This window comes from Ranitomeya variabilis, chromosome 8 (genome assembly GCF_051348905.1).
Source record: "Ranitomeya variabilis isolate aRanVar5 chromosome 8, aRanVar5.hap1, whole genome shotgun sequence".
In the NCBI taxonomy this organism is placed as follows: Eukaryota; Metazoa; Chordata; class Amphibia; order Anura; family Dendrobatidae; genus Ranitomeya; species Ranitomeya variabilis.
In genome coordinates, this window is record NC_135239.1 from 169879813 (window position 1) to 169899247 (window position 19435).

Genomic DNA, 19435 nt, shown 5'->3' on the forward strand with positions numbered 1-19435 from the left:
AATTCTTTAACTACATCCTTTATTTGGGGGAGGGCTAGACCCAAACTCAAATTATCCACCTTACACAGATCTAAGCAAATGGGAGGGGCGGCGTTGCCAGATTTTTTTTTATACTACTTGGCCGGACAGCTTAGAGCTCTGGGGAAATGGATGCCTGGGAGCGATTTACCAAACTCGGAAAACCACCTGGCTTATGCTGCCAAGATCAGCTGCCCGTTGGGTTTCCTGGAAATAAACAAACCCTCTGCCCCTAAGTTGTTGCCGTTGCTTCGGTTGGCAAGGTTGATTTGGCGTCAAGTGAAAAAGGTGATCCGTTTGACGGTATTGTAGCTGAAATGCCATTATGGGATAGTGAATACTTCCCGAGCTTACTGAATCACCCTTCCGCTCAATTTTGGACGTCACGCGGTGTTTTGTCGCTTGGTGATCTTTATGAACAGGGAACCCTAATGTCCTTTGAACAAATCCAACATAAGTATGATATACCGAGGCCTCAATTCTTCAGATACCTTCAACTTAGATCGGCGATTCAGTCACATCTTCGAAGTGTGGAGGTGACACAGGTTATTTCCTCCTTCCCACTGATAGGGATTTTTAAGTCACAGGGACCCCGTGGTCTTATTTCTGCACTGTATACTTACATGTTGTCCGTGGGTGCGGATGCTACTTTGTTGCCGATAAGGGAGAAGTGGAGGGTCCTGATACCTGACTTACAGGGTGAGGACTGGGAGATGGCCCTTGAGTCCCCAACCAGGGTGTCCCCCTCGGCTAACAATAAAATGATACAGTTATATATTCTGCATCAATCATATCTAACCCCATTGAGACTATTTAAAATTGGGTGGTCCCGATCTTCTGAATGTACTAGATGTCATATGGAGGAGGCGGATTTCATACACATGATATGGGAATGCCCGGTTATTATGTCTTATTGGAGAGAGGTAGCCTCGTTGTTGACTTCCCTTGTACATATTCCTGTTCCCTTGACCCCATCAGTGTGTTTGTTTGGGATTTTGGAGGAGGAAATCTGGGGCCACCACGTTCAAATTTTTTTGAGGGAGACACTTTTTCTGGCAAGAAAATTGATTGCCTTGCGCTGGATGGGTACTTCGCATCCGTCCCTTAGGGCCTGGATAGAGTTGGTAAATCTGATTGTGCCGTATGAACGCACCTTATACCAGAATAGAGGTTGTTTAGAGAAATTTAATAAAATCTGGGACTTATGGAACTCGTCGTATCTCACCATGTCACCACGTAATTAAGGGCCTAGATTCAGTATATTAATGAGTTGGGAGACTATACGATTCACGCTGAGCACTGAAACCGTTATACTAAGGTGATGGAGTTTGTTTTGTTTAGGCAGTAAGACAGGTTGAGTTTTAGGATTTTCAGTATATGTGACATACTATTATATCTTAAATATGCATAATCCGATCGGTGTATATAACATTATGTTAATGTATCTATCGTTATGATGTACCTGCACTGACCTGGAAATATGTAAACTGTATGTACATGTGAATTAAGCGTTTAAATAAACGAATTTAAAAAAAAAAAAAAAAAAAGATTTTTAAGGATACACAATTAATTTGATGAATGGGAAACCAGCATTTTGTATTTCTAGTTCACAGTATTTATCTAAAAAAAGTGATATTAATTGTTAGTAGTAAGTAATGCTATTGTAATCATTTCATAACTTATGTTACACTGCTTGTAAATGTATTATTATTTCAACTACTGTCCTGGGAGTCACGTACTTGCAAAATACCATCAATTTGAAAATGTTCTCACAGAAAGAACAATTATTTATGTAATATATACGGTACTGTGTAAAAGTTATAGGCAGGTGTGCTGCAAAGTAAGAATGCTTTCAAAAATAGAAGTGTTCATATTTTTTTTCTCAATGAACGAAATGTAAAGAGAATAAGCAAAAAAATAAATATAAATCAAATCAATATTTTGTGTGACTGTGCTTTTGCCTCCACAATTGCATCAATTTACGTGTAGCTGCACAAAATTGTTGAAGTAACTCAGCATGATTGATTAGTATCTGACTGTATTTTTCAGCATTGAGGACACAAAAAAATGGTAATGTTGGGGGCTGTTGATGCAGTTATCTGCCAAGGAAACTTAGTGCAGCAGATGAAAGACACATCACAATTACTTCCCTTTCAAAATTGGAAGATGTCCAGCAGTGCCATCAGCGTAGAACTATCAGAAACCAGGAGGGCATAGCTACACACATTTACTGTTCGAAGACGTCTGGTTAGAAGTGGTCTTTATGGAAGAATTGTGGACAAAAACCATAACTGTGATATGGAAACAAGGCCAAGTGATTCAATTGTGTACAAAAAAAACCCATAGGAACTGGGGAGCAGAGAAATGGCAGCACGTCCTCTGGACAAATGAGCCAAAATGAGAGATATTTTGCAGTTTATTCACCAAAGGGCTGGAGAGCAGTACAATAATTAGTGTCTGCAGGTAACAGTGAAACATGGTGGAGGTTCCTTGCAAGTTTGAGGCTGCATTTTAGCAAATGAGTTGAGGATTTGGTCAAGATTAATGGTGTCCTCAATGCTGGTAAACACATGCAAATACTTATAAATCATGCAGTACCATCAGGGAGGCATCTGTATTGTGCAGCAGGACAGCGGCCACAAATATACAAGACAACCATACAAATTATGACATTAAGAACTATACTCAGAGTAAGGAAGAACAAGGAGCCCTGGAAGCGATGATATGGCCTCCACCTGGTCTCAACAGCATCAATTCTGTCTGGGTTTTTGATATAGAACGATTTGCACCTGCCTACATCCACCGAAATTCTGTGGTTAGTTCTCCAAGATGTTTGGGACAACTTCTAGTCCAAGTTACTTCAAAAGCAGTATGGAGATGTTCGTAGGCAAATTCATAGTTTGATGATGTTTTGAAGGCAAAGGGCGGTAACACCAAATATTGATGGGTTTAGATTTCTCTTTTGTTCATTCACTTTGCATTTTGTTGATTGTAAACAATCTTATTGTTTACTTGTTTATATTAGCATAGACATTATCTATAGAATTCTTTGTGTTTATCTTGTAGGCATTATTAACCATTTGAAGCCTAAATTTACTACATTTTAGACTTCGCTCACAGGTTGCCTATTCTGTGCATATGTAAAATCTGCACCATTTTACAAGACTATCAAAGTAGATGACTTTCAACTTAATCTCATCAACATGCAGCATTTTACTTGTGTGGAATCTGGGCGAAGATTTCTTTTGATTGTTTCATTTTAATCAGCAGCATGTCAATTTATGTTGCAAAATTGCACCTTTTTTACGAAAATTTCCCACCTATTGGTGGATTAAATCACTGGCCTAGCATTGTTTTTCAGTTGATATTTGGTGCATTTCCTCAAATGAAACTGTAAATTATAAATGCATGAATCAGTGTGGAAAATACGTGCGGATCTTACATGGTGTAACGTTGCGGGTGGAAATTGGCAACGTGTGAAATCAACTTGCAGAAGAACTAGTGTTCAAATACGAGTGCAAATAGAAGATGGAGATAATATAGCTCGAGGCAAAAACATATAACGAACGCTCATCGAAGAAGATCGGTTAACATTACGATTTGCACGCTAGTTATTAAAATCGAAAAATGGCTTAGGTGCTGTCCACATTTGTGCTTTTATGTTTCCAGCTAAGAATTCAGTGGGTTTTTTTTAATACATTTGTGATGAATGAAAAACCTGTAAAGGAGCCTTATACCCAGAACACTTCATAATTCCTAAGAAAGGCTGACGTAACAAGCCAACAATATAGGAATTGCTACAATTACTATTCCACTTGATACCCCACTCCTACAATCCCAATTAACTGGGCAGATTTTCCATTCCGGACCCTAAAAAAGCTGGGTGTCAGTAATCCTCACTGTATTTGTTGTCATCCACTTTCCCAATAAACAAATACAAATTAACATCTGAATAGGATTTTTTTTTTACAATTTTGCAGGAGACAAAGCGAGAACCTTTGTTTTTACCTGGCTTCTTGATTTTTGGGTGAACAGCATTTTTATGTGTTGATGAATGCAATAAAGCAATATGTGTGTGTCTGTAAGATTGTTTATGTAACAAGAAATCAAGGTTTATATAAAAACTTGTAGTTTTTTTTTTTTTTAAATTGTGCATTACTTTATTTTTTCACTTTCAATGCAATTTATTCTAGAAATGAAAAATGAAAGTTTTTTTTTTCCATACACAAAAAACAAAGGTAATCGCCTATAAAAGGATACTGTTTAATCGTTGGAGGACCCGCGGGTGGGAGCCCGCGATCACTACAATGGGGTGGAGCATTAAGTCCCTAATTTTGGGGGAGTTTACATAAAAAGATGGTCCCCTATAAATCCTATTGATCCATTTACAAAGATTACGGGACACCTATAGAAATAATCAGACATAAAATGGAGCAGCAGTGCGCATGTGTGACCATCGCTCTATTCAAATCCCTCCAAAACAGTGGCTTGGGACCTCCATTCTAGTGATCGGTGGGGGTCCTGGCTAGATTATATAGGTTGGGATAACCTCTTTGTATGGAGTAAATAGGCAATGGGGGAGGTTAAGCAAAAGAACGTGGAGCAAATCAGGAGACAGCTTTTAATTTCTTAGAAACCTATATGAGTATGTGCACACAACGTTTTTTTCAAAGGGGTCAGCAGCTCAAAAATCCACCTAAAAAAGTGCTCAGAAAACACGAAAAAGAATAAACACATGTGTGTCTATGTAAAAATTACTCACTGTTCATATGTTCAGTCTTTTAAGCATCTTTTACCACTTCAGGTTTCCAAAGACGTCCTTATGAAAAAACTCAAAGTATGGCCAAGCGTTTTTGAATATTTTGCCAGCATTTTGGTTGAATTACCGCTAACGTTTTTACCATTGTTGAATGGAGTTTAAAAAACAAAATAAGACTTAAATAAAAATGCCAGCGGTCAAAAATGTTGAAAAAAGCTCTGGAAACAAAATAAAAATAAATAATAAACATGTTTCTTGAAGAGTCTTTCTCTTGAAAAACTTGGTGGAAAAGCCTGTCTGGAAAAGATGTTTTGTGCACCTATTCTTTAGGCTAAATTCCCCAAGTAAGTATTTGGTTTTGATGCTGCAGATTTTAAGCGCCCATTAGCTAAATTAGGGTATGTGCACACGTTGCTGATTCGTTTGCGGATATTTCCGCGTGGATCCACGTGGTCATTTTACCTGCGGATTCCATTTACTGCGGATTTTGTGTGGATTTCGCCTGCATTTTCACACCTGCAGAAACCTATAATGGATTAGGTCTAAAACGCTGCGGAATCCGCACAAAGAATTGACATGCTGCGGAAAATAATACGCAGTGTTTCCGTGCGGAATTTTCCGCAGCATGTGCACAGAGGAATTTGTTTTCCATAGGTTTACATGCTACTGTACCCCGCATGGAAAACTGCTGCGGATCTGCAGCGTCAAATCCACTACGGATCAGCAGCAAACTTGCATGTCTTTATTGAGTTTTTTTGCACATTTATTTACATGAACTTTTACTGCTTTTTTTTTCAGCTGCGGTTTTTGCCTCTTTTTGGTATGTCATGTTTTAAAGAAAACTTCCTATGACTTATTTTTGATAAAAAAATTTTATTGATAGTCATGTGCGGATTACATCAGTTTTTAGCTCTTTTCCACTGCAGAAACGCAATTTTTTTTAAAAAAGCATGTGCATTTTTAACCTGCAGATTTTCCTCATCTTATTCAAGTCCATGGGGAAAATCTGCCAGTAAAACGCAGATTTAGATAAACTGACACACTGCGGGTCAGATTACGCTACGTTCCCACAAGAGTTTTTGATGTTGTAGATTTTCTGCAGCATTTCTGCACCCATTAAGTAAAATAAGTTACTTGTGTTTTATTCATTGCATTTTTGTGTCCATTTTTTTAACACGCGTTTCTATCATGTTTTTTGACACTGCGGTTTTTGTGTCTTGTTGGAACGTCATGTTTTAAATAAAGCTGCATTTTTTTTTATACTTCCTGGTATTTGGCTTTGACAAAACTTTACTGATACAGTCACGTGCGGATTACATGCCCCTTTGATGCGTTTCTGCTGCGGAAACGCACTAAAAAGTCCCTGCGGATTTTCCATATCTAATGCAAGAAATCTGCACAGAAAACTAGGCGTACCCGCAAGAAAATTTGACATGTTGCGGATTTGAAAAACACACCGCAGGTCAGTTTACACTGAAAAAAAAGAATTACAGTGTGCATGAGTTTCTTATAAATCCCATCCCCTTCGCTGCAACCATAAGGCTATGCCCCCACAATGACCGGAAAAGTGGACGGGATCTCATATCCACTGTGCTTCTTTTTTACTTAGTGTACGCTGATCTGCGGTGCGTGTTTAGAATCCGTGACATATCAGTTTCTCTTGTGGGTACGCTGAGTTTTCTGTGCAGATTTCCCCCATAGACTTGCATTAGACGTGAAAAATCCGCCTGGAAAAAAAACGCACATGTGTTCCTGCGGCGGAAACGCAATAAAAACATGTAATCCGCACCTAAGTATACCAATAAAATATTGTCAAAGCCAAATACCAGGAAGTATCAAAAACAAGGAAGTTTTATTTAAAGCATGACACACCAAAAAGGGGAAAAAATGCATAAAAAACCCAATAAAAACAAGTAAAAAATTGCACTAAAAAAAAACAATGAAAAACCGCAAGTAACCTAATAGGTGCAGAAATGGTGTATTAGTTCTGCAACATCGAAACCTCACCAAAAGCTCATTGTGGGAATGTAGCCGAAGATGCTACGAGAAAATACGCAGCAGAAAAAAAATACATCAAATACTCAATGTGGAAACTTAGCCTAAGAAATAAAAGCTGGAATCCTGACTGATTGCTGTGGGCAAATGACACGGTCATACGATCGTGTTTTCTCTCATCTGAGTAAATCGGGCGATTATGGTGATCAGAGTGCGATCTGATTTTCTCGGATGAGGAGAAGATGGAAAAAAAAAGAATGTCTCCTCTATTCTGTCAATTAGATTGCACTCAAATGTCATCCAAGTGCAGTCCGATAGTTTGCACGGACTCATCCAAATATCGGATGCAAATCGTGCATGCTGAGACTTTTTCCTTGGACCGCTGCGGTCTGAGGGCAATATCGGACCTGTGCACGACCCCATAGAATAACAGGAGCCGATGTTTTGTCAGATCACACTCAGACCGAAAATACAAAAATGTAAGCACCTGTCTTCTCACAAATATTGTAATGATCTAGTACAAAAATATAATATTGGAGAGGGGGGATCAGGCATATATATATACTCCATAGAGGTCTGTATGTGGGTCCTGACCACGTATCGGTCCCCCAATAGTCAGCACATACGGAGTTAATAGCGAATATTCACCATTGAGGGGACGCTATGGGCTCAATAACAAAAAACACACAGCCCCCCATGGGGTTTTCACCCATTTCTGTGCAAACAGCCTTCTGCCTGTAGTGTAACCTGCCTCAGTGGCCAAATGGGGGTCCCCAGGAATCCCCCCATGATTAATATCATAAGACCACCAAGTTACTAATGTGAACACAGTCCACAACAGTGTTCCTTCCCTCAAAATCATCCCTATTTTGGGTTCTTATCAAGGCTCCTGTGCAGAAAATGGCAATTTAGAGCACTTCCTGTGATTAAGAGACTCTTCCAAGGCACCTTACTATTATTACATGACATGTCATAAGAAAATAACAAAAGTGCCCCCCTAAACAACGAGAGCAGGGAGAGGAGGAGAGGTGAAGGAGGGGGGACAGTGGCAAAATAAAGCTAAAGAGGAAAAAAAAGTGGGTGGAGGAAGAGCGAAAAATGCCCTAAAAAAAAAAAATTAAAGACGGCAGAGAGTGAAGGAGGCGAGCGAGGCGCCTGCGCAGTGGCGGCCTCTGGGCCATATTGGAATGAGGCAGTGAGCAGCGGTGGGGGGTGAGGAGCTGAGGGGAGAAGAGCAGCGCACCGGGCCCTGCAATATCTGCCGGGAAAAAGTCCGCACGGGTAAGAAAAAGCTCAGCAACGGGTCTCCTCAGACAGGGGGGAGTCTGAGCTGGCTGCTGAGGGCCTTTTCCAACCTTTTTGGGGCTTCTGGGCTTTTTTAAGAGCTTCCCAAGTTTGCAACAATGTATTCCTGTAGGAGGATGTTGTGTATATGTGTGAGCATGGGAGGGGGCAGCTGCACTTCAGCAGTGCAAGGATAGCCGGGGATACGGCTATCTGGGGTCGCCAATTAGCCCCTCTCACTCTTCCTTCTCTCTTAACACTTTGTGATCTGATAGAAATGACAGCAAAGAAAAAAAAGAAATAAAGGGAAAAAAAAAAAAAACACATTGAGATCAACAACTTCATGCAAAGTGAGCAGCCAGAATGCACCGTGTGTACGAGTCCTGGGGACAGGCACCTATTGGGGGGATCGCATGCAGGGAATGGGGGAGACCTCCATTTAACCCTTCCATTTTTGAGGGTGAAAAAAATGTACACAGGGATCTGTCCACCCAACACAATGGGACTGGTGCTGTCATTGGTGTCCTTTTTAATTGTTTAACCCATTCTGTGCCCTTCTAGGATAGACCACCTCCTCCTCCCTTTTGGTAATTTTGTCATTCACCATATTTTATTTTATTTCATTTTATTTATTTATTTTTTTAAGTTTAAATCCATTGCTTTTCTTCGAGGATTTTTTTTTTTTTCCTCGATAAGTTCACATTTATTTGGTGCAGATTTTCTGCGCTGATTTCTAAACTGAAATCTGCATCTGAAACTTATGCCTTTTTTTTTTTTTTTTTTTTTTTTTAAATGTTGCGTGACTGCTATAAAATAACGCCAGGATAACACTTTCAACCTGCAGATGTATGGTCCCCCATTAAAATGAATGGCTGAAATCTGCACCAAAAGGGTGCAGATCCAAATAATCTTATCTGCTGACGACTCAACAGGTCACATTCTGCTTCCACTTCAGGACACACCCCCACCCCCCACCCCCAAAAAAAAAAAAAAAAAAAAAAAAAAAAATCACATCACATGTGGATGGAATTAAGTTGAACTCATCCACTTTGTCGGCTCTGTAAGATGATGTGGATTTTACGCGTCCCAATATTAGACGTAGTGACAAATTTTGGTTACTTTCAATATATGAATCATTTGTAGATTAATATCGTCTTGTGGTTTATGGTTTGTCTCAGATGTTGGGGATCATTGATGCTGCGTTTTGCACTGACTTTTTATATAACAAACATACCACATAAAGGCTTGTTTTGATGCCCGAAATTTTGGTCAGATGGATTCTATGTGCCTATACGTTGGTGTTTGTTTTTTTGTTTTGTTTTTTTTGCCCCTAAAAATACTATGGCCTTATGCTACTTTAAAATCAGCACCCAACTATGTAAATGGACACATACAAAGCATTTTGGTCCATTGGTATTTTTCATAGATTTTTTTGAAAGTCATTTGCATTTTTTATTTAAAGTGGCATTCTATAGATATGGCCACGTTTTTTTCCCTTCCCCTTTCTTAGTGTTTTTTTTTTTTTTTCTTTCCCTAGACTTATCTTGAGAACTTTTATAAACTTCAGAACAAAATAAAAATGGGCATAATAAAAATGTGGCAGCTGTAACACACTTTTTGTCTTAGTTTCTAAATGAGTGACAGGTTCCTTAGTGTATTTTAGGACAGGTGTACATAACTGTATTTTCAGTCCGAGTGGGATCCGACAAAACATCGGATCGTTCTAGGAGCAATGTTACTCTATAGGGCCGTACACATGTCCGATTTCCTTGGACGGAGCCTGTTCAAAGAAAAAAAAAAAATCGCAGGATGTCAGTGAGTGAATGGAAAACATTGAACTGCACTCAGATGACATCTGAGTGCACTCTGATTTTTCACAGCCTGATAGAATGAAGAGGATTGTGAAAGTGTTTTTTTTGTGTATTCTCCTCCTCATCTGAGAAAATCTGAGCCCACTCAGATAAGAGTGTGATCAGAGTGAAATTTTCATAATTGGCCATATTATCTCGGATCCAGAAAATCGGAACCACTCGCTGCTTTAAAATCTTCCACGTTTATTGAAATTTCAATGTTTAAATCCGTGGCAATCTGCATGCAGTAATCAATATGAAGACTTGGACAATTAGAATAAAATATCAGGCGATTCTGACCAGCATCATCCTTAATAATTCCTGCGTTTATCGGGTGATTGGCAGCCTGATTACAATGCACGATTATCGTTTCTGGCAATTGTGTGCAGTGTAGACACACACTTAGGGTATGTGCTTAGCAGTTTATTCATTGTTGAGTGAAGTTAAAAAAAAAATAGATACCGTAAATAAAAAAACATGGAAAGTGTCCGTACAAAAGTCTCCCTAAAAAAAACAACAAAAAAACAAAAACCATAATGGAAAGGTTAAAAGGACGATATTTTCTGAAGCATCTTGTTATTTAAAGACTTGACGGGACCACCCTCCTGAAAAAGATGTGCACATACCATTAGGTTGTGGTCACACGTTCAGGTATTTGTTGCAGTTTTTCGATTCAAAAGGCAGAAGGGGAATCAAGAAAAGTTGGTGTCTTTTTGTTTTAGAAAAATTTCTGTCTTTGGTTTGAAAAACTGCATTAAAAACCTGGACATAGAAAATTTTTCCGTTGCACACGTTTTCATCTCCAAAATCCATGTAACACAACGCACAGACTTGCACCTGTCTGTTCAGTGGCAAATCCTTATTGTCTTATGGTCTTGGATTTTGTTCCCCCATAGATGTAAAAACCATTTCAATAAGTTCTGTCCCTCAAGTAGCCATGTGTACAGTAACCTCATTAAAAGTGGTGAAATCCATGTATGGACCAGAAGCAGTGTAAACTACAAATCCATAGAGGAAATCCGTTTTTTGTTTTAGCTATGGATTCCATTAAGAAAAGTATACTGGATGTTTTCTCCTATAGAAATCTAAATGCATATGAATATACGTTATCACTTATCAGGGTTCACACTTTGCATATTTGGTGTGGATTTCTAAATTGACATCTGCAAGATTTCTTCATGTAAAATCTGTCCATATTTTGCAAACTTATGCTTTATGTGCATTTTTGTGTTAAAACAATAACCATGCCAAAGCCAGAGGATTTTAGGTCCTCATTGAAATGAATGGGTAAATTGTGCATTTCTGCAGCAGAAATTGACGTATTGGGGATTTAAAACACACAAAAAAAACTGTGGAATGCAGATGAAGTTAAAAACCCATAGGGTATGTGTACGTGTCCAGTATTTAGAGCAGAAAGTATTGGCAAGGAAAATGAAGGCGTACAGTATGTGTGTGGTTTTTTTTTTTTGCATTTTTTTTTTTCCTCTAATTCATTTGAATGGTTGAAAAGTTGCAAAATGCTGAAGGACCTGACACCCTGCACATTTGGATAAACACTTGGGTTCACATCCACAAGGAAAAGTTAAGCAGCATGTGTATGAGATTTCAGAAATCTTTCACCTAGTGGCACTATAAAAATTCAGCATTTTTGTGTACAAGCCCTTATGGTTTTTTACTTTAGCTGAAAAATACCTAGAACTTTGCTTTTTTTTTTTTTTTTTCATAAACAACCTGCAGCTTTTGAGCCTCAGGCAGAATAGATCCAACTGAGAGAAATATACGCAGCGTCCAAAAATGCACTGAAAACCTATCATAGGCACACAACCTAGAGGCTTTTTTTTTTTTTTTTTACCACGTCTGTGTGCTGTCAGGTTTATTTATTTTTATAGACAACACACATTCTGTTTACAATGTCTGCTCTTTTTTTGCAACATGTGGTCCACAAAACCCCCTTTCCAATAAAAGACAGAAAAAGCATATACAGTGGGTACGGAAAGTATTCAGACCCCTTTAAATTTTTCACTCTTTGATTCATTGCAACCATTTGATAAATTCAAAAAAGTTCATTTTTTTTTTCTCATTAATGTACACTCTGCACCCCGTCTTGACTGGGAAAAAAAATGTAGAAATTTTTGCAAATTCAGTTTTTCTTTTTAATAAATTATCACATGGTCATAAGTATTCAGACCCTTTGCTCAGTATTGAGTAGAAGCACCCATTTGGAGCTAGTACAGCCATGAGTCTTCTTGGGAATGATGCAACAAGTGTTTCACACCTGGATTTGGGGATTCTCTGCCATTCTTCCTTGCAGATCCTCTCCAGTTCCATCAGGTTGGATGTGAACGTTGGTGGACAGCCATTTTCAGGTCTCTCCAGAAATGCTCCATTGGGTTTAGGCCAGGGCTCTGGCTGGGCCAGTCAAGAATGGTCACAGAGTTGTTCTGAAGCCACTCCTTTGCTATTTTAGCTGTGTGCTTAGGGTCATTTTCTTGTTGGAAGGTGAATCCTCAGCCAAGTCTGAGATCCAGAGCACTCTGGAAGAGGTTTTCATCCAAGATATCTTTGTACTTGGCCGCATTCATGTTTCCTTCAATGACAATCAGTTGTCACGTCCCTGCAGCTGAAAAGCACCCCATAGCATGATGCTGCCACCACCATGTTTCACTGTTGGGATTGTATTGGGCAGGTGATGAGCAGTGCCTGTTTTTCTCCACACATACCGCTTAGAATTATCACTAAAATTCTTTCTTTGTCTCATCAGACCAGAGAATCTTATTTCTCGTAGTCTGGGAGTCCTCCATGTGTTTTTTAGCAGACTATGCAGGCTTTCATATTTCTTGCACTGAGGAGAGGCTTCCGTCGGGCCACTCTGCCATAAAGGCCCGACTGGTGGAGGGCTGCAGTGATCGTTGACTTTGTGGAACTTTCTCCCATCTCCCCACTGCATCTCTGGAGCTCAGCCACAGTGATCTTGGGGTTCTTCTTTAACTCTCTTACCAAGGCTCTTCTCCAACGATTGCTCAGTTTGGCTGGACGGACAGGTCTACGAAGACTTCTGGTGGTCGCAAACTTCTTCCATTTAAGGATTATGGAGGCCACTGTGCTCTTAAAAACCTTGAGTACTGCAGAAATTCTGTTGTAACCTTGGACAGATCTGTGCCTTGCCACAATTCTGTCTCTGAGCTTCCTTGGCCAGTTCCTTTGACCTCATGATTCTCATTTGGTCTGACATGCACTGTGAGCTGTGAGATCTTATATAGACAGGTGTGTGCCTTTCCAAATCAAGTCCTATCAGTTTAATTAAACACAGTTGGACTCCAATGAAGGAGTAGAAGAACCATCTCAAGGAGGATCACAAGGAAATGGACAGCATGTGACTTAAATATGAGTGTCTGACCAAAGGGTCTGAATACTTATGACCATGTGTTATTTCAGTTTTTCTTTTTCAATAAATTTGCAAAAATTTCTACATTTGTGTTTTTTTTTTTCAGTTAAGATGGGGTGCAGAGTGTACATTAATGAGAAAAAAATGAACTTTTTGAATTTACCAAATGGCTGCAATGAAACAAAGCGTGACAAATTTAAAGGGGTCTGAACACTTTCCATACCCACTGTGTGTGTGTCCTATCTATCAATCTATCTCTTACCTTTAAAACCATGTTCTGACTATCAGTATTTGGTCGGTATTTGTTAGCGGAAACTAGGTGAGGAGCAATCAGAGGAGAAGTATTATAGAAATACATCACCACTCCTGTATAAGTCCCCCCACTCCTTGTTTTGGCTTAAAAATACTGATATAAAATTCTAAATAATTTCTGATGGCGTGAACGTTACCTAATATAAAGAGAAAATGAAACTGATAGTAGGAGGAAACAAAAAATTCCAGGAAATATTTCAATAGATTTCATCTTCCATTTCTTAGAAGACTTTTGAAAAGTATAAAATAAACGTGGCCAGATGGGTGACTTCATGTCTTACCTTGCACTATATATAATGTATTGTTATTCCAATTATTATTACATTCTATAAGCACTCTTTAGATCCCTGTCCCCTTAGGCAGACAAAAATAGAAAGAATTGGATTATAAATATGTATTGTATATTGTTTCCCTTTTTTTTTTTTTTTTTTTTTTTTTGTCCAATACAGTTTCTGTTATGGTTTAAGAGCTGCAATATTACTTGAGTGTGTGTACAGTTGAAGTAAATTTCAAACATTTTTCACTTTCACCTTAGAGTTTTTCTCATACTGTAGTGCTATACCTTTAGGGTTCGCTCACATCTGCGTATAAAATCGGTGAGTGCAATGTGAGAAAAAAATGGCATTACACTCACAACAATGTCATTCAGTTAGGCCGGGTGCACAAGATCCGTAATTAGCAGCGCTTTGGACGCAGCACATGGATGGCTGAACGCAGGTGAATCTTTGTGTTCACTGAATTGTGCGGATTCACTGCGTCCAATACATTCTATTGGTGACATTTCTCTTGCGGAGACATGCTGCCGTCTGGAAAGAAGCTCTGCATTTCTCTAGTCACCTTCCACGACAGCCACTTCGGAGGTTGTCTTCCCTGCTCTAATAGGGGACAGGAACACAAAGAGGTTATATACCCCTCCCCTTCCTGCAACCACCAGTGTTTTCCTGTCCCCTGTGGGGCATGAAGAGGATCTGAAGGGGCTGCCGTGGCCGGCGATCGGAGCTCCACACAGACCTAAACAAGGTGGGCAGCTGAGGTCAGACTCCCCTCCTCTGACGCTGCTCCCGTCTCCTCGCTTCTGCGGGACTTGGGACCTTCCCGCCCCTCCAGTGCCTCCTCTGGGCGTAATGCAGGGCGGTGACGTGCATACCGGGGGCCTCCTGCAGCCCCCCAGTTTCCTCCTCCCCAGCTGCATGACGGAGGTGGCGCATCTCAGATGCTGTGACATCACTTCCGGGTGAACGAGCGTCACTTCTGGGTCATCCAAGTGTGTTCCACAGTGGAGCATTTTCTTGTGTCGCGTCAGCCTGCCCGCTAAGGCAGCAATACCGGGGCGTTCCGGAGGGATCCCCCCAATTGGGCGAGGCGGGGAGGAAGTGCACAACGACGCTGGCCCACGATCCCATTTAAAAGATCCTGGTGGCAAGGTAAGCCTGTCTGACATTTACTGTGATGGACATGGATGGTGACAAACCCCCTTGCTCTGCATCTGCAGAACTCAGCGTACCCCCTCCTACTGTAAGTAGCAGGTGTTGGGCCCAGTATATATATATATATATATATTTATCCTAAGCGGCTTAAACCCTTTCTCTCTCTTATAGGGAGAAAAGGTCTCTGACCCTAGAAGGACAAGCCGCAAACGTAAAGTGTGTGCAGCCAGACTCCCATCTACATATAGGAAGAAACTCTGCCAATCCTGTACAGATTAGATTCTACGCGCTGAGCAGTAATCTCTTATGGATAGCATCAGATCCCTCATTAAAGAAGAGGTCCACTCTTCCATGGCTACCTTCTCCCAGATTCCGGTGCCTCAACCACCTCCTCCTAAAAAGAGGAAAAAGGCCCCAGTAGAATTCGACTAAGACGAGATTCAATACTTGGGTTCGGAGGATGCTTGGGAAAATGAGGACTCCACTTCCACCCCCACCTTTAACCCCTTTCTGACCTCGGACAGGATAGTACGTCCGAGGTCAGATCCCCTGCTTTGATGCAGGGCTCCGCGGTGAGCCCGCATCAAAGCCGGGACATGTCAGCTGTTTTGAACAGCTGACATGTGCCCGCAATAGCGGCGGGTGAAATCGCGACCCACCCGCCGCTATTAACTAGTTAAATGCTGCTGTCAAACGTTGACAGCGGCATTTAACCAGCGCTTCCGGCCGGGCGGACTGAAATTCTCTCATCGCCGACCCCCGACACATGATCGGGGGTCAGCGATGCTTCTGCAGAGTAACCATAGAGGTCCTTGAGACCTCTATGGTTACTGATCCCGGATAGCTGTGAGCGCCACCCTGTGGTCGGCACTCATAGCACACCTGCATTTCTGCTGCATAGCAGCGATCTGATGATCGCTGCTATGTAGCAGAGCCGATCGAGTGGTGCCAGCTTCTAGCCTCCCATGGAGGCTACTGAAGCATGGCAAAAGTAAAAAAAAAATGTGAAAAAAATAAAAAAAAATATAAAAGTTTAAATCACCCCCTTTCGCCCCATTCAAAATAAATCAATAAAAAAAAAATCAAACCTACACATATTTGGCATCGCCTCGTTCAGAATCGCCCGATCTATCAATAATAATAAAAAAAGCATTAACCTGATCGCTAAACAGCGTAGCGAGAAAAAAATTTGAAACGCCAGAATTACGTTTTTTTGGTCGCCGTGACATTGCATTAAAATGCAATAACGGGCGATAAAAAAAATGTATCTGCACCAAAATGGTATCATTAAAAACGCCAGCTCGGCACGCAAAAAATAAGCCCTCACCTGACCCCAGATCACGAAAAATGGAGACGCTACGGGTATCGGAAAATGGCACAAATTTTTTTTATTTTATTTTTTCCACCACTTGGATAAAAAATAACCTAGTCATGTTAGGTGTGTATGAACTCGTAATGACCTGGAGAATTATAATGGCAGGTCAGTTTTTACCATTTAGTGAACCTAGCAAAAAAGCCAAACAAAATACAAGTGTTGGATTGCACTTGTTTTGTAATTTCACCGCACTTGGAATTTTTTTCCCATTTTCTAGTACACGACATGCTAAAACCAATGATGTCGATCAAAAGTACAACTTGTTTCGCAAAAAATAAGTCCTCAGATGGCCATATTGACGGAAAAATAAAAAAGTTATGGCTCTGGGAAGGAGGGGAGCAAAAAACGAACACGGAAAAACTGAAAATCCCAAGGTCATGAAGGGGTTACCTAATCAGTATAGTAAGAGGCACCATGGGGGTGGAGGATGAGGAAATTAAACTCACGGTACAGGACAAAATGTTTGAGGGTCTAAAGCCCAAAGATCAAAAGGGCTTTCCTGTACATAAGAATATCCAGAATTTAATTCTACATGAATGGGGCCTCCCTGAAAAGGGTTTTACTATTCCCTCAGAGCTAAAGAACCGGTTTCTCTTAGGCCAGTCTCACACGTCCAGATAATTCCGGTACCAGAAAAATCGGTACCGGAGTTATCAGTGTCCGTGTGCTCACGTGGCACATCAGTGTGGCACACGTGCGGCAGCCGTGTGCCGACTGGGTACCACACGGACCGTGCAGGAGACAGCGCTATAGTAAGTGCTGTCCCCTGCTTTGGGTGCTGAAGCCGCCATTCATTTCTTGTCTCCAGCAGCGTTCGCTGGAGAGAAGGAATGAAAAATCATTGTTTTTTTATTTTTTTTGCGGTTGAAATAAAGTTCCAGGTAACCAACCCCCTCCCACCCCCTGTGCGCCCGCCCTTCCCTTTGAGGACTCTTCCCAGCTCAAGGATCCGATGGATCAAAAGATAGCTTATTAAAAAAGTCCTGGGACACCTCCACAAATTTACTAAAATCTAACTTAGCCTCCACTTGCGTGGCCAGATCCCTGTTCATCTGGTTACGCAAACTTGAGGATCAGTTGACACCGGGCACCCCAAGAGAGGAAATTTTAGACTCACTACCCCTGCTACAGAAAGCAACTGGGTTCTTAGTCGACACCTCGGCTGAGTCTGTCCGAGTAACCGCAAAAGCTGCCGTCCTCTCCAACTCATCCAGAAGAGCACTTTGGGCATTTCCACCCATCCCTATGCTGGCTAAGACACTACAAAAGATCAGGACAGACCGAGTTACCACAATATTAATTGCCCCACTGTGGCCCGGGAGGAGTTGGTACAGTGTCCTGATAGACATGGCTCTGGAAGGTCCCTACCTTCCACCTCAAAAAGTCGACCTCCTTCACCAAGGTCCCCTAATGCATCCGGACCTTCGCAGGTTGAACCTGGTGGCATGGCTACTGAAGCCAGAATTTTAAGAGCCATAGAACTCTCGGATGAAGTAATCCAGACCCTCCAAAAAAGCAGGAAGCCAGTAACCAACGCCATCTATGCTAAGGTCTAGAAAAAGTTTACATCCTGGTACTCCCCAGAAACCCCTTCAATCCCAATATAGTTCGAATCTTAGATTTTTTTACAAAAAGGTTTAGAAATGGGCCTTACCCCTAGCACACTCAAAGTGCAAGTATCGGCCCTTAGCACCTTTTTGGATCTAAATTTAGCCAGCCACCACTGGATTAAGCGCTTCATGACAGCAGTATCCAGAATTCGTCCTAGACTCCATAGTAGGGTGCCTACTTCTTGGGACCTCAGTACCGTGCTTAACAGCCTAACTCAAGATCTATTTGAACCCCTGGAATCTATGAACATAAAAAAACCTAACTCTTAAAACAGTTGTTTTATTCGCCATCACTACGGCTAGACGTATTGGAGAGTTGCAGGCCCTGTCGATACAGGAACCTTATCTGATATTCACTTCGGATAGCATTATACTAAAACTAGATCAGTCCTTTTTTCCTAAAGTGGTCTCAGATTTCCACAGGGATCAGGACATTGTACTGCCCTCATTTTGCCCAAACCCCTCCAACCCTAAGGAAGAGACTTTCCACACCCTTGACGTTCGCAGGGTGGTCCTATTTTACCTACGACAGACTGAAGCCTGGCGAATTGATCAAAATTTATCTATCTAGTTCTCAGGTAGAAACAAAGGCAAGAAGGTGGCAAAAAACACTATCGCAAATTGGATCAAACAGTCTATTTGCCTGGCTTATTCATCACAGGGATTTGATCCACCTGCTTTACTGAAGGCGCACTCTACCCGGGCAGTGGCAGCATCATGGGCAGAGAGGGTGCATGCTTCATCAGAGCAGATATGCAGAGCCGCCACCTGGTCGTCCATCCACACGTTCACCAGACATTACAGGCTAAATTTCAATAGGGATTTAACATTTGGCAGACGAGTTCTGCAGGCCGTGATCCCTCCCTAGAGAAATTAGCTGTTGGTACTACTCCGAAGTGGCTGTCGTGGAAGGTGACTAGAGAAAATAGAATTCGGCTTACCGGTAATTCGTTTTCTAGGAACCTTCCACAACAGCACTAATTTCCCTCCCTGTCTGATGTTCTTATTGGATGATTCCTGCACTTTTGTGGTAACTATACATGCTAGTGTGTCCAAGAGAACACTGGTGGTTGCAGGAAGGGGAGGGGAATTTAACCTCTGTGTTCCTGTCCCCTATTAGGGCGGGGAAGACAACCTCCGAAGTGGCTGTCGTGGAAGGTTCCTAGAAACCGAATTACCGGTAAGCCTAATTCTATTTTCTGTCTCTGCGGGCGTCTATGGACGCATAATGGACCTGGGATTTCTTGAAATCCCATCCACTATGCTGTAACATCTGGCTACTGCGGGTTTGACCCTGTATAGTACACAGCGTCAAACCAGCACCTACTGTGGATCGTGGGCACATACCCTTAGGCCTGTTTCACACGTCATTGGCGCCGGTACATGTGGTGACAGTTTCCTCACGTACCGGAGACACTGA

At 41.3% G+C, this 19435-nt stretch overlaps 1 protein-coding gene across 1 annotated transcript in view; it reads left to right on the top strand.

The window, feature by feature from the left end:
* Positions 1-7916: 7916 nt before the first annotated feature.
* The window catches only part of SFMBT1 (Scm like with four mbt domains 1), a 150414-nt gene continuing 138895 nt past the window's right edge, over positions 7917-19435 (top strand). The window contains exon 1 of the mRNA XM_077278162.1: positions 7917-8053. The gene's annotated coding sequence lies outside the window, so the exon portion shown is untranslated. The remainder of the gene's footprint in view (positions 8054-19435) is intronic.